The sequence below is a fragment of the Cavia porcellus genome, unplaced genomic scaffold (assembly GCF_034190915.1).
Source record: "Cavia porcellus strain 051 isolate PalLab524CR breed Dunkin Hartley unplaced genomic scaffold, mCavPor4.1 scaffold_27, whole genome shotgun sequence".
Taxonomy (NCBI): domain Eukaryota; kingdom Metazoa; phylum Chordata; class Mammalia; order Rodentia; family Caviidae; genus Cavia; species Cavia porcellus.
Window position 1 is genome coordinate 9,080,220 of NW_026947510.1, and position 13,595 is coordinate 9,093,814.

The window sequence follows — 13,595 nt, forward strand, 5'->3', positions numbered from 1 at the left end:
AGAAAATACAATAGAAAGACCATATCTCAGTCTAATGAAAGTCATTCAAAGCTGGGTATAGTGGCACACATCTACAATCTAGCACTTAGGGAGGCTGAAGCAGGAGGACCACTGTGAGTTGGAGGCCCACCTGGGCTATATAGTAAGCTCAAGGCCAGCTCATTGCATAGCGAGACCTTATCTCAGAAAAACAAACAAACAAACAAAAAACACTAATACTAACACACCAATACCCAACATCATATTAAATAAGGGAAAAAAAAACGAAAGACTTTTTCTTTAAAATAAAGACTAGTACAAGGATTACATTATCACCACTCCTGAGCAATACAGCAATAAGGCCAGAGAAAGCAATAAAAAAGAAATGATTAGGAAAGGAAAAAGTCAGATTATCATTATTTTCAGATAACATGATCCTCTACCTAGAAGACCCAATATGTTATGCCAAAAGCTTCCTAGACTTAATAGCCAAATTTAACAATATAGCAGGATACAAAATCAACACATAAAAATCAATAGTTTTCTTATATGCCAACAATGAATTCACTATGAAATTAGGAAAATATCATTCCCAGTAGCATCAAGAAATTCCTAAATATTTAGGTATTAACTTAACCAAAAATTGATAGACCTCTACAACAAAAGGTACAGTACTCTGAAAAAGGAAATCAAAGAGGAGTTCAGAAAGGAGAAGGGCATGCCCTGTTCCTTGATAGGTAGAATAAATATAGTCAACGTAACCATACTTTCAAAACTTATATATCAATTTAATGCAATCCCAATCAAGATATGAACATCATATTTTGATGTTCACCACAGATTTATAGAAAACAATATCAAAATTCATATGGAACCAGAAGAGATCCAGGAGATCAAAAGCAATATTGGGTAATAAAGACAAAGAAGGAAGCATCATAGTCCTGGATTTAAACTTGCATTGCAAAGATACAGTGATAAAAACAGCATGTTACTGGCGTGAAAACAGACACATGGGTGAATGGAACAGAACAGAGGATACAGAAACAACCCTAAACACATACAGCTATTTCATCTTTGACAAAGTGGCCAAAAACATATCCTGGAGGAAAGGTAACCTTTTTAATAAATGGTGCTGGGAAAATTGGCTATACATAGGCAGAAGACTATGTCTACACTTATATATCTCACCATGCATTAAACTAAAATCAAGAGGGATTTTACAAAATCAAAGAAAGATCTAAATGGTAAATCATAAACAGTGTGTTAGGAGATAAATCAGGTGAAACTCTTGAAAGCAAAGGTGTAGGCAAGAACTTTCTGAACAGAACACCAGTGGCACAAGAAATAGTACCGAGAATCAACAAATGGGATCATTTGTGTCAAATTAAAAATTCCATATAGCAAAGAAGTGACCAATAAAGTAAGGAGAAAATCTGCAGATTGGGAAAGTATGTTTACCAGCTGTTCCATAGACAAAAACAACCATCTACAACATATAAGGAAATAAAAAATTAGATCACTCAAAATGAAAGGTCCAATAAAAACACAGGCCACTGAAATGATAAACACTGCTCTGGAAAAGAGGTACAAATGGTCTATAAATACATGAAAAAGTATTTAGCACTGCTGGCCATTAGAGAAATGCAAATTAAAAGAACACGGGGGGTTGGGGATTTAGCTCAGCAGCATAAGCGCCTGCCTTGCAAGCAGGCAGTCATGAGTTCGATCCCTGGTACCGATAAAAATGACAAAGACAAAAAAAAAAAAAGAACACTGAGATTTTGTCTTACTCTGGGAAGCACAGCTATCATCAAGAAATCAAATAACATTAAATGTTGGCAAGGATTAGGGGAGAAAGAGACCTTTATACATTACTGGTGGAACTACTACAAACACTATGGAACTTGGTATAGAAATTTCTCAAAAGCTAAACCTGGAAATATCTGAGTCAGCTATTCTCTTTTAGAGTATCTGTCTGAAAGTGTCACATAGGTATTACAATGATACAACCATACCCATATTCATAGCAGCGCAATTCATAATAAAATCTTGGAAATGTCCCATATGCCCATAAACAGAGGAACTGATAAAGAAAATATAATACTTATGTACAATAGACTACTACTGTGTGATAAAGAGGAGTAAGCATGAGTCATTTGTAGGAAAATGGATACACCTTGAGACTATAATATTAAACAAAATAAATCAGACACAAAAGCTTAAACATTGCATGGTTTCTATTATATGAGAAACTAAAACTATAAATACAGGGCAAAAAATAAAAGATAGATAATGGGAAATAGGGGGATAGTCTTTTTTTTTTTTTTTTTTTCGTCTTTTTCCTTTTTATCGGTACCAGGGATCAAACTCACGACTGCCTGCTTGCAAGGCAGGCGCTTATGCCGCTGAGCTAAATCTCCAGCCCCGGGGGGGGATAGTCTTCAAATAAGAAAGGAATCAAGAGATGGAGAAAGGGTAAGGAATGGAGAGAAAGGGAATAAAACAATAGTTGAGAAGTGGATGTACCTGGATAAACACACAAACACTGGAATCATTATGTACTGCAAGTGTGGACTAATTCAAAATTAAAATTGTATATAAAAAAAGAAGTAACAAGAATGATGGATTAACTGGGTCCAAAGTGAGATGATATTCTGAGTGGTGTTAATGGCTATATGCCTCTTACCATGACAAATTTTTTAAAATATCACCATTCACTGTGTTTTTCAGCCATACTTCACATAGGCATATTCCCTTGGCACTGTAAGTACTGGCTCTTACTCCCCCAGTGTTCCTGGCAGTAGCTCTTGGCCATGTAGGGACAAGCACTGAAACACAAGTAGCTCAGCTTCCTAATCCCTACAGGGGGGTCACCTGGACACATGTTCATCCCTGTTCCCTGCATTCCACAGCCAGATGGAGCCCTGGCTACCTGTAGTGGCAACCAGTTTGGTGGCTATCTCTTTTTGGATCCTTCTTTTCCACATCTTTCTGCTTCATTCTCTTTTTAGTGTTTCTTAGGGATCATTTCTCAAATAAGCTACTTGTTTCCAAATTCTTGCCTTTATATCTGCTCTGGGACAATTTGGCCTAAGACACAGTAACTCTTGTTAAGATATTTTAAACTCTTGTTAAGATAGTTTAAAAAGATATTTTAAAAAGTGACCTCAAACATCTTCAAGATCAAAACCCCAGTCGGATATTTTATGTTTTACAGGTACAGAATCAGATTGCAACAAAAGGCTCAGGATTTGACTCCAAAACTCTGCAGTTAACAAGATGGGTATGGTAAGGCGCAAATCATTTAAACAAAGATCACCTAGAGAGCCCTGTATTAGTGCAACTGAACAACACATTAAGAAAAGGGCTTTCAAATAGTTCAGTATGGCTTGTTGAATAAAACTCTTTTCTAGGGGCTTAAATCTTTGAAGCAAGATGCCAAAATTTCAAGGTCTGCCACTTTAAAAAATCATGATGCCATACCAAAATTTCGATTCTGTTAACTGCTTTCACATAACTTACATTTATCTTCCCCAGAATATCACTGCAGTTTTGCTATGTCACAGGAAAAAGAGCCACTGATTTTCAGGAAAGTGACCTCTGCACTTCCTGTATAATCCTGGTTCCAATGTTAGACAAGTGTAATGCAGTGGCCCTCAGGCCAAATGTGTCTCTTGACATGGCACAATATAGGAGCGCTCTTTACACACACTGGCTCGAGAGGAGTTATGTGCTTCATTCATGGATCCAACAATAAATAATAGATCAGTTTTAAGTATCAGCTCTCTAGAAAAGGAAAAGAATATCAAGCTATCTGCCTTTCCAGTGCAGGAATGTTTAGGTTTGCATATCCCAAAGACTTCATGAAATTGTATAGGATGAAATAAAGAAATAATTTTAGTATCCACAATATCAAGAAAAGTGAAAGATACAGAGCAGACACTTCATAAATGCCTACTAGACAAAATAAATGAGTGTGATAGTATACCAAAGAAGGTCATGAAGAAGAAATGAAACAGTTGTTTGTCTTAGCAAAATCCCCAGTTAAATTCTGCTGGGGTTTTGGCTTGTGCACTTGAAGGTACTGGGAGACCAGTGTGCTCACACATGGTCCCTATTCTGCAAAATAATTAAAGGCTCCATCAGAACCAGGCTGTCACTAGAGAGGAGACTTGGAGAGTCACTCTTAATGGTAGAGGAAGAGGACGTTTCCTTTAGAAACTGATTTCTGTGCCTTAGGATGGGAGTTTTCCTACTCTGGAAAAAAGAAAGTAACTGGCAAAAATAGGCCGCAATTTTCTTTGTAAGAATGTAGCCACAGTTATTCAGAGGCCAAGAAAATACTTATCTACCACAAAAGTATGTTTGTCTTTTGAGACACCACCTTGGTATTGTGCCTGCTGGAAAAGCCAAAACATTTATGCTCAGGACCTTAAATCTGTCAGATCTCTCTAGGGGAGGAGAACTGATGTGCTGGATTGAATTTCTAACCAATTTACATTTCCAAAATATGTACTTGGTTTTGATAAATTCCATATAGCCTCTCTCTCTCTGTCTCTCTCTCTCTGTCTCTCTCTCTCTGTCTCTCTCTCTCTCTCTCTCTCTCTCTCTCTCTCTCTATATATATATATATATATATATATATATGACATATATGTAACGTTTCTGTATACATGTATTATATGTTCTCTCTATATATGTGTGTATATATGCATATGCACATATATGTACATACTCAGGAATTTAAATGATAATCTAGAGAAAAACAAATTTTCTCTAGTTTAGTGAAATTTGGTGGTGATATTTGTATTCGTAACTTCATTGTCTTTTACTTCAAAGTAACAGGTCTTGTGTCAGTATCTACTTCCTTTTTTACACAAATGTCTTAAAGGTAAATCTAAAAAGAAACCTTTGAAAAACACTGCCTTTCTTTATATATACATATTTAGCTGGTTTTCTTTTCCACCTGGAAGAAATAACCGGCAACAAAAATTGGTTCTTTCCACTCAATAGAAAAGCATTCTCTAAGTAGTTGAGGCCTTTGCCATTGCTTTGCATTGCCTAAGAAACCTAGTTTATTTTTCTTTGGGCTTTGAAGGAACAACTGAGCACTTTTAAGGAAACAAAAAAGAGACATTAACATAAACACAGGATCAGTTGGCAGGAAAAAACAAACTACCTTGAAAATGAGAGGTCATAGGAGATGTATCATACCTATGTTTTGTAATTTTTTTACCAAATTTGTTATTTTTTAAATGAGGAAGGAAAAAAGAGCCAAGCTTTTAAAGTAGTGTTTGAACTGTAGAGTTTGATTTCACTAACAATGAAGAAAATCTTAAAAGACTGTAAATAGTTCTATTTGAAAATATGAGCTTTATTCTGTGTGTATTTGAGAGTTAGTATTTTACTATAGTAAATTTCATTCTTTTTAATATTTAATATAGGGACCAGAGATATAGTTCAGTGGCACAGCACATGCTTGGCAAGTGTAAGGTCCTAAGTTCAATTCCCAGTATCATAAAAAAATAATCTAAGAACTTGACAAAAACCTTCAGTCACAAGCCACATCACATCTGCCATGATTAAGTTAAACAATAGTTTATCACATAATTCTAGGGCGTATCCTTTGCAGATGTGATGTCCAACCTGCCCTGTCTCACGTATTTTCCATAATATTCTGCAAATGGGGTTGCATTGCACATACCCAATGGGCCTGCCTTCTTTTCCTCAGCTTAGTGCACTGATACTCATCCATGATGTTTTGTGTATCGGGAGTTTATCCCCTTTCATTGCTGGAACACTTGATGGCTTGTAGTTTGATTGTCCATCTTGGCTAAAAGACTCTGGCTAAGGCACCAGGGAGTTGTTTCTGGTATTTGGAAAGACACTGTAAATATGTATGTGCAGGTTTTGGGGTATCTACAGGCCAATTATGATTTGCATAGTGTCATTAAATCTTTTAAAAGCCTTTAAAGCCCTCTTTCAATGAACAAGAATTGAAGAATCGGGGATTTTAAAAGCCAGTTCATTTATCAACTGGCTTTTGAATCCCTTTGGACAAATTCCCATTCTTGATAATCTTTGATGAACTCTTAAGGGTGCCCAGATGAGAAAGCCAAAGGCTTAGTGGAATTTTGGGGCCAGACAGTTATACTCTGTGTTCTGATACACATTCCAGGCTTCTCTGTCCAGGTTTGTGCAGGGCACATCTTATCTCTGTTAAGGGATGACCACTTTCTGGCTTCCCTTTAGTGTCCATGGGACCCTATACATCATACCTGTGACTCAGCCCCTCCCATTCTTGCTAAAGTCTTGACTCTACTGCCACCTATACCTCCCACAGTCTTGTCCAGGCACTTTCCATCAGGGTCTAGGGTCCAGTTCTCCTAAATCGCTTACTGCAGAATGGAAATATCTTAAAGCCAAATGAAGGCTGCTAATTATAGTCATTTACCTCAATATATCAGGGTCTGCACACTTTCACACAATAATGATATCAACAGAAGCCACAGGATTAGATACATCATATAAAACACAAGGGTTAAAGACAATAGTGTTCAAAACAGGCAATGTCCATTTGCAAGTAGATTATAAAATTGGTGTGTTTAGCACTAGAAAAACAGCTCACGTCTGTGGGAAGCAGGCATTTAGATAAATCTCCTAAAGCTTGGCAAACGTGTTAATCTAAAAATAGAGGCTCCTTTTCTTCCTTGCTTTTTTTATTGCAACATGCAAAATATTACTGAAGGGAAGGTTATGAGTTGAGGGAGAAATGCTTTAAAAAAATGCATGATTTTATCCCAGAAAGCAATAATCTTAACAATCTGTCTGAAATGCTTCCAAATGAACTCTGAAGAAAAACATTTATAAGCTTGAACATGGTATTAGGTTGCAGCATTCTAATTTACTAAGGGTTTATTTTCCTTTAAATAAAACCCCACAAAAAACAAGAACAAAATATCAAACAACGAGCCTGACTTATAAAAAGAGTTTTCTACACATTATTAGCATCCTGCGGCTGCAAGGATTATCCTTCTCCTACTCTTCTTTGATGCTCCATTAGCTACATTTCTTGTCTCTGTATCAAAGGCTTTTCACTTTGCTCTTGTCCTGGCTAAACTGATATACAACATGGATGCTATCACACAGTCACTAAAAATCCTGCAGAACAGTTCGTTTCTTTAGAACTGGCATCACTTTAGGACTGCCCATTAAGAACAAGTGCAGGGTCTTCAGAAAAGTGTGATAGCTCACAATTCCCTCCATCCAGCTTAAAAAAGAAACCCCTCTGATTACAAACTGTGGTGCTTTATGTGTTCATTATTATGGGCTGAACTGCGCCCCTCCCTCAAGGCATACATTGAAATCCTAACATTTAGTATTACAGAATGTCTGTGTTTGGGCAGGAGGTATTTAAAGAGATAATTCATTTAAAGTGAGGTCTGTAGGTGGGACTCAGCCCAGTAGGCCTGATGTGTTACAAGAAATCAGGTAGCCACAACTGGAAGACCACGAGAAGACACAGTGAGACAATGATAGGGATACAAGCCAGGGAGAGAGACTTGGAAGACACAAATCCTGCTGACACTTTGGTTTTGGACTTCTAGCCCATTGAATGGTGAGAGAACATGCCCTGTTGTTTGAGCTATCCAGCTTGTGGTCTTTGTTATGTTATGGCACCTTACTCAAACAAATATCCTAAGATGAAATCTACAGATGGAACTGGCAAGGGAAGTGGAGAGGAAGGGAAGAGTATTCATGCTCGTGGTTGCTTGTGCTGGACAACCTCTTTTAGCAACTCTCCTGAACACTCATGATGAGCCAAATCCTGTCTTATCTGACCAGAACTTAACAGTGAGCAAGCAAACCAGCTTTCCCAGCCTTGAAGGCATAAGGAGCTCACCAAACAGCCCAGCAAGGCACGTTGTGTGCTGCAAACACAAACCAGGACCCACTGCACCGAAGTCCCTCTTCCCTATCTTAATTGCTTCTATCCAAATGAAAATTAGGTTATTAGATTTTTCCTCAGCACATGCTCAAGAAAGAGAAATAGTGCTCCTGTCTGCAGTTGGTGTAAGGTAGCCCTCAAGGACAAAACAAAAAAGGAAGTAAAGGAAGAGAGGAACCAAGCACCCCCAAACAAGTTTATCCAAATAATTTATTCTGAGCCTGGCCAAACCCCAGGCTTTCTGCTAGGGTCTCTTATGAGCAGCAATTAAGGTTCAGAGATTTTCGACAAGGAATACTCATATCATCACAGGAAAACGTCCGTAAAATATGTAAGATGATTACCATTCAGAAAGAATACACATGAGCAATGTTTGCAGACAGGAAGGACTTGAGTGCTTTGTCACTTTACTCACTATCCTAAAAATTACCCATTATCTCACATTGCCTCATAGGCGGCTTTAGACATAGACTACTCAAATCAGCACTTTATGACAGACAAAGAGCTCAGGGCAAAGAACCCAGACCTCAGCACTGGAACTGTACTCTGTCCCTCCCATCTCCATGTGATCAGAGGAGTTAACAATTAAGAACAGCTAACTATGTAGGACAATTTTTGAGTTTCCTTTACAACTTGAGTGGTGGGACTTGATCAAGGTACTTTGCTTTTGTGGCTAAAAAAGGCCAAACAGGTATAAATATGCCTGCGAATACAAAGCTGGTCCTCAATGGGTGAAGAAAAAACAGGGATCTCCTGTCTCTTCATGTGATCAGTGGGTTTCACCTTGAAAACAGCCTCTTATGTGTACAAGAGAGGAATGCTAAAGTTTCCTGTTATCATCTCTCCTTTATTTTCATTCTTGTTTTCACAGGAGCAAAGTAACACACTGAATTTTAGTAGATGGAGGGCAGTGACAAGGTAATCCGAGAGCAACAGTTTACACATGAATGTGTGTTGTTGTGAAGAAGCTCATTTACTCCTTCACTTGGGTATTTCCATCATTCAGTGTCAGTGATTCACGCATTCATCTAGCATTTACCAGGTTTCTCAACATCAGTCACTGCGTCAAACACCAGGATTCCAAAGTGAGCATAACCAAATCCAGTCCTAGCTTTCAGCTAACACCAGCATCCAGCCCAGCAGGACAAAAGAGACATTCATCAAATGCCCACCCACTTGCTTCATTTCCATCTGAGATGTGTTCTTCCAGAGGAAGAATTGTGGTCAGGGAAGGCTCCTGAGGAAATGACATTTGACCTGAGGGGCTCTGCACAATGTGAATTCCTGGAAAAAGTGGCGATGGTTTGTAAGACTTTGAAACAGAAGAGATTCATCAAGCCCATGAAGCTAATATATTGCTTCTCGTTTGCATACTGGCAAATTAAATATATGGTAGCAAAAATGGTCAATGGCAGGGCAGAAGTATTGAGAAATTTGAAGCACAAGGAGAGCTCATTCCAAATCTCCTACAGTTCATTGTTCATCCTCCTCCTAGTAAAAGAAACCCTGGCAAGGCAGGAAGTGCATTCAATGTATCTTGCAAGCCAGATCAAGTGCAATGGTAAATTATCATCTTCACTCATGCTCTGCGATTCAGAAAGAAGCCAGTGTATGCTATGAATATTTGGAAGGAAGTTAGTTCAAGCTTAAACCAACAGGTGGTATGTGCCATATAAATAGGAAAACTGTACGGTTAGATTTCTTTTATCTGGCAACAGAAATGTGCTGTGTTTACTACTTTCAAGTAGGATATTACTTAAATCTACTCTAGAATTAACTGTAGAGTGAATTATTTATAAAGTATTTATTATTTGTGAAAGGTTTTATCCTAGAACATGATTCAGGTGTGCAAGGGAGTTCTGAATCCAACTATAAGGTCATGGATAAGTTTTGGGTGGAAGAGATGATATTTTAATATTGCTTTTTCTTTCAGGATGAGCCAGAGGAAAGGCAGATGGAGGAACTCACAGGTCTTCATATCAGAATAAGCAAATAGAAATACCTGTTGTAGGGACATGCTGGTTCCCAAGCTGTAATGTCCTTCTCTAAGCTTGGGAAAATAAAGTCAGCTTATTCATTAGACATGAAAACAGCCTCAGCTAATGATTATTTAGGTTTTGTATAAATTCAGGTGTAAGTACAGATGATGGTAATTCTCAACTTAGATCTGTCAATTTCCAAATAGGAATAGAAATCCTAACCTTTAGAAAGACATCACAGAAATAAAAGGATTGGTTATTTGTGATTGGCAGGGCTTGAGATAGCAGGCAGATATGTCAGATTCATCTCAGCTGTACCTACAGCACTCGTATAGGTATCACCACAGTTTAAAGTCAACTGTGGCGGGATATGAACCCATGGAAAGCAGTAACTGCTAAAATCTATGCCTTGTCCTATTTCCTCTGGAAAGTTGGTTACTAAACACATCTCTGAATATAAAGATACATTTCAAGATGAAAGATACAGGTAACAGGGCTTTGTAAAACATCCCCCCGAAATTGTCCCCAAAGGAAGAGAGGCTGAATGGTCACCTACTATTTCTCACCCTGTAGCAGAAGCTAAATGTGGCTCTGGGCCATTCATCCCCAGTAACCTCCAGCTGCCCTGGCACTGCCCCAGCACTCACTCACTTGGCTCAGTTTATTACCCACACCTGGGATACCTTAATGGATTTTGAATTACAATTTCTTTTTTACGATAACTTATTTGAAAGATTGAGGTCCTTGAAGTGAAACTTGGAAATACAAATTATCTTTTCCCATAAGGCTATCAATTTTTAGCATGCTATTCAATGTTTTTAATTATCTGTCCTCAATCTACCTTTTAGTTCTCTCTGCTTAATGTTCTCATTAATTTGGACCATACCACTTCCAAATTGCCTTTTTAAAAGTAGGAAGTATTTTCTTTGTTTTGTGTGTCATTTCTTTCTTAAAATGATCAAAAATACAAGACGATGTGGTATTGAAAGTGTGCAGTGTATAGGTAAAAAGACAAATTGGGCAATGTTTTCGCTACATAAAACAGAAACCATCCACATTAATTGCTTATGCCAAGATCCTTCCAAAGCATCTCTACCATAGTCTTGGAAATTTTGGAGTCTTTTTTTTCTCACACATGTAACACTGAGTCAGGTAATTAACTCACAATGTTGTACCCCTTGGAACAATGAGGGCTTCTGAGAGTGGAAGTTATCAGAGCCAGATGATAAGCAAGATACATAATATGCATGAAATGTTCTACCATGGTCTCCTTGGCACCTCCTTTAGGTTTTTCTTTTAATTATAGCAGAATTTTTTACATAGCATCTCTGTCTCTGCTCATGCTCTGTATCTCTTCTGGGATACCTTCACCATACCTGCTTACAATCATACTTACATCTAAGGGTCCTGTTTAACTTATCTCTCCATTAAGCTTTCTTTGATCACTTTAGCAAGAAGCACTCTCTCTTTCTAATTCACTCATTATTTTTATTCTCCTCTAACTTCTTTTTGCACACTACCTTGTATAACAGTTAATTGCTGGATATCTCATCTGCAAAATTAGATTGCTCCTCAAGGGCATGGCTTATGACAGTATAGCACCAGTAAATCAGGCGTGACTTATTCCAAATGGCTGCTACACAGTGTTATTCAGTGTTACGTGTTGAATACACATTATCCAATGGAATCTCCAAAGTACCCTTTAAAGAAAAGGGGTGATGAGGAAGGAAATTGAATGGAAAAAAGGAATTGAAGAAAAAATGAAAATAGAGTTTTTGCAAATAGGAAGGAGGCTAAGAGTTAGAAGAAACAAGGAGGGATGGGAAGGGTAGGGGATGAAAAATAAACTAGGAAGAATTATAAATGTGCATCAACTGCTCGTAATAAATGTAATCATTATGTGCTACAAACATGTACTGATGTCCCATATCTAGCTATTTTCATAGCTAGGATTTGAATTCAAGTCTATGAAAATAGGATCCTTGTTAAATTCAGTGTTGTATCCTTAACCTCTAGAACAAGATCATGCATGAAGATTCTCAATATGTATTTATTGAATCATGAGTAAATTATTTTTCAAAAGCACAATTTCTAAAATATCATATAATCAACATATTATACCATCATCCTCTTTAAAAATAGATGGTAGCTCTTCTCAACATTAGTTCAATAATATTAACACTGCCCAAATATCTGCTGTTGATTACCAACATGTAGAAAACCTGATTTATAAAATATAGGTTGGGGAAAAAACACGTAATTTGTTGATAGTTTTGAATGTAGCTATAAAATATAAGAACATAACATCTATGTAATTTCTGAATTACAGTTTTTTACCTTGATATTTTAGTAATCATGAAATTGGGTGTTCAGATCTTATTTGCTAAAAACCACTCTTTTTTAAAAAAAATATATATAGCCTCTTGAATAATCTTTGATTCCAGTGCTGGAGAAAGGAAAATACAAGATGAGTCTGGAGTATCTTGTTGTGTTAGAAAGTAAGGAAACACTCATAAAAGGATGGACATTCTCAAAGGTATCCAAAGACAACTGGAAGGACTTCCCAAAGGCCAAATATGGGGACAATCTGGCAAGTAAGTAAAAGATAAGTAAATATAGCAAGGCATTATGGAAAATAAATCTGCACAAGTCCAAGCCAACATAAATACATGAGTGCAAAATAACTAGAGGGGAAAAGATATCTTTTCCTTATATTAGAATCATGGATATCAATATAAGTGAATGATAGAAAATCACAATGAGGAGTAATACTTATTGCATATGAAGTTCATTATGGAACATAAAATTTAATGGGCAAAAGCATGATGAGAAACAAGACATTTGTGTAGTCTTCTAATATCTTTCAAAAGTACTTACTATTCAAAAGAGGAATACTAACTTTGCCATGGATTGATGGCTGATAGCACCTCATGCAAATGATTGAGATGTAAAATAAACAGAGACCTGCGACCTGCTATTTGGATGCACCAAAAGTCATTGCATCACTGTGCAGTACTCTTGTAAAAAATATGCATCCTCAGTTTCATGATGAACAAACATTGACAAGCCTAGTTCAGGGAAATCTTTGAAATTTACAGACAGTATTTTGACATGTAAAAAGTTTGACAGTAAAAGTAAAAGACAAGACAAGCACAGTAGTCAATGGATGCCTAAATCCCAACACTCAGAGGTCTGAGGCAGGAGGATCACAGAAAGTTCTAGGCCAGCCTGAACTACATAGCAAGACCCTGTCTCAAAAAACCAAACACAAAAAGATTAAAAATTAAAGAAAAGCAAAGGACTGTCATAGAATTGAGGAAAGTGAAGATATACAAAGAAATTCAATGTGGGATTCTGGACTAGAACAAATATAAAAAATAAGGTCAAATGATAAAATTGTGTAAGGTTTCTAATAGGTTTACTGTTTCATTGATAGTTTATTGTACTAGAATTATACAAAATCATACTATCAGAGAAAGCTACTATTGGAAATGCTCTAGAATTTTTTGAAACTTTTTGACAAATTTTTTCCAAGAAAGAGTTAAGAAAAAAGAAGTCTAGTCTAAATTCACTAACTTTTTTTCTCTAAGGTAAAGTTTTTAGTAATGTACCCAGTATTATAGTGCAGTCTCAGAAGGTGGTACAGCTAGGATTATGGAATTGAAATTGAGAGTTAAAGACCCTTGGAG

General features: G+C 37.0%; 1 protein-coding gene across 3 annotated transcripts in view; it reads right to left on the reverse strand.

The window, feature by feature from the left end:
• The window catches only part of Itga8 (integrin subunit alpha 8), a 171,465-nt gene that overhangs the window by 87,001 nt on the left and 70,869 nt on the right, over positions 1 to 13,595 (reverse strand). The gene's annotated exons all lie outside the window — the stretch shown is intronic.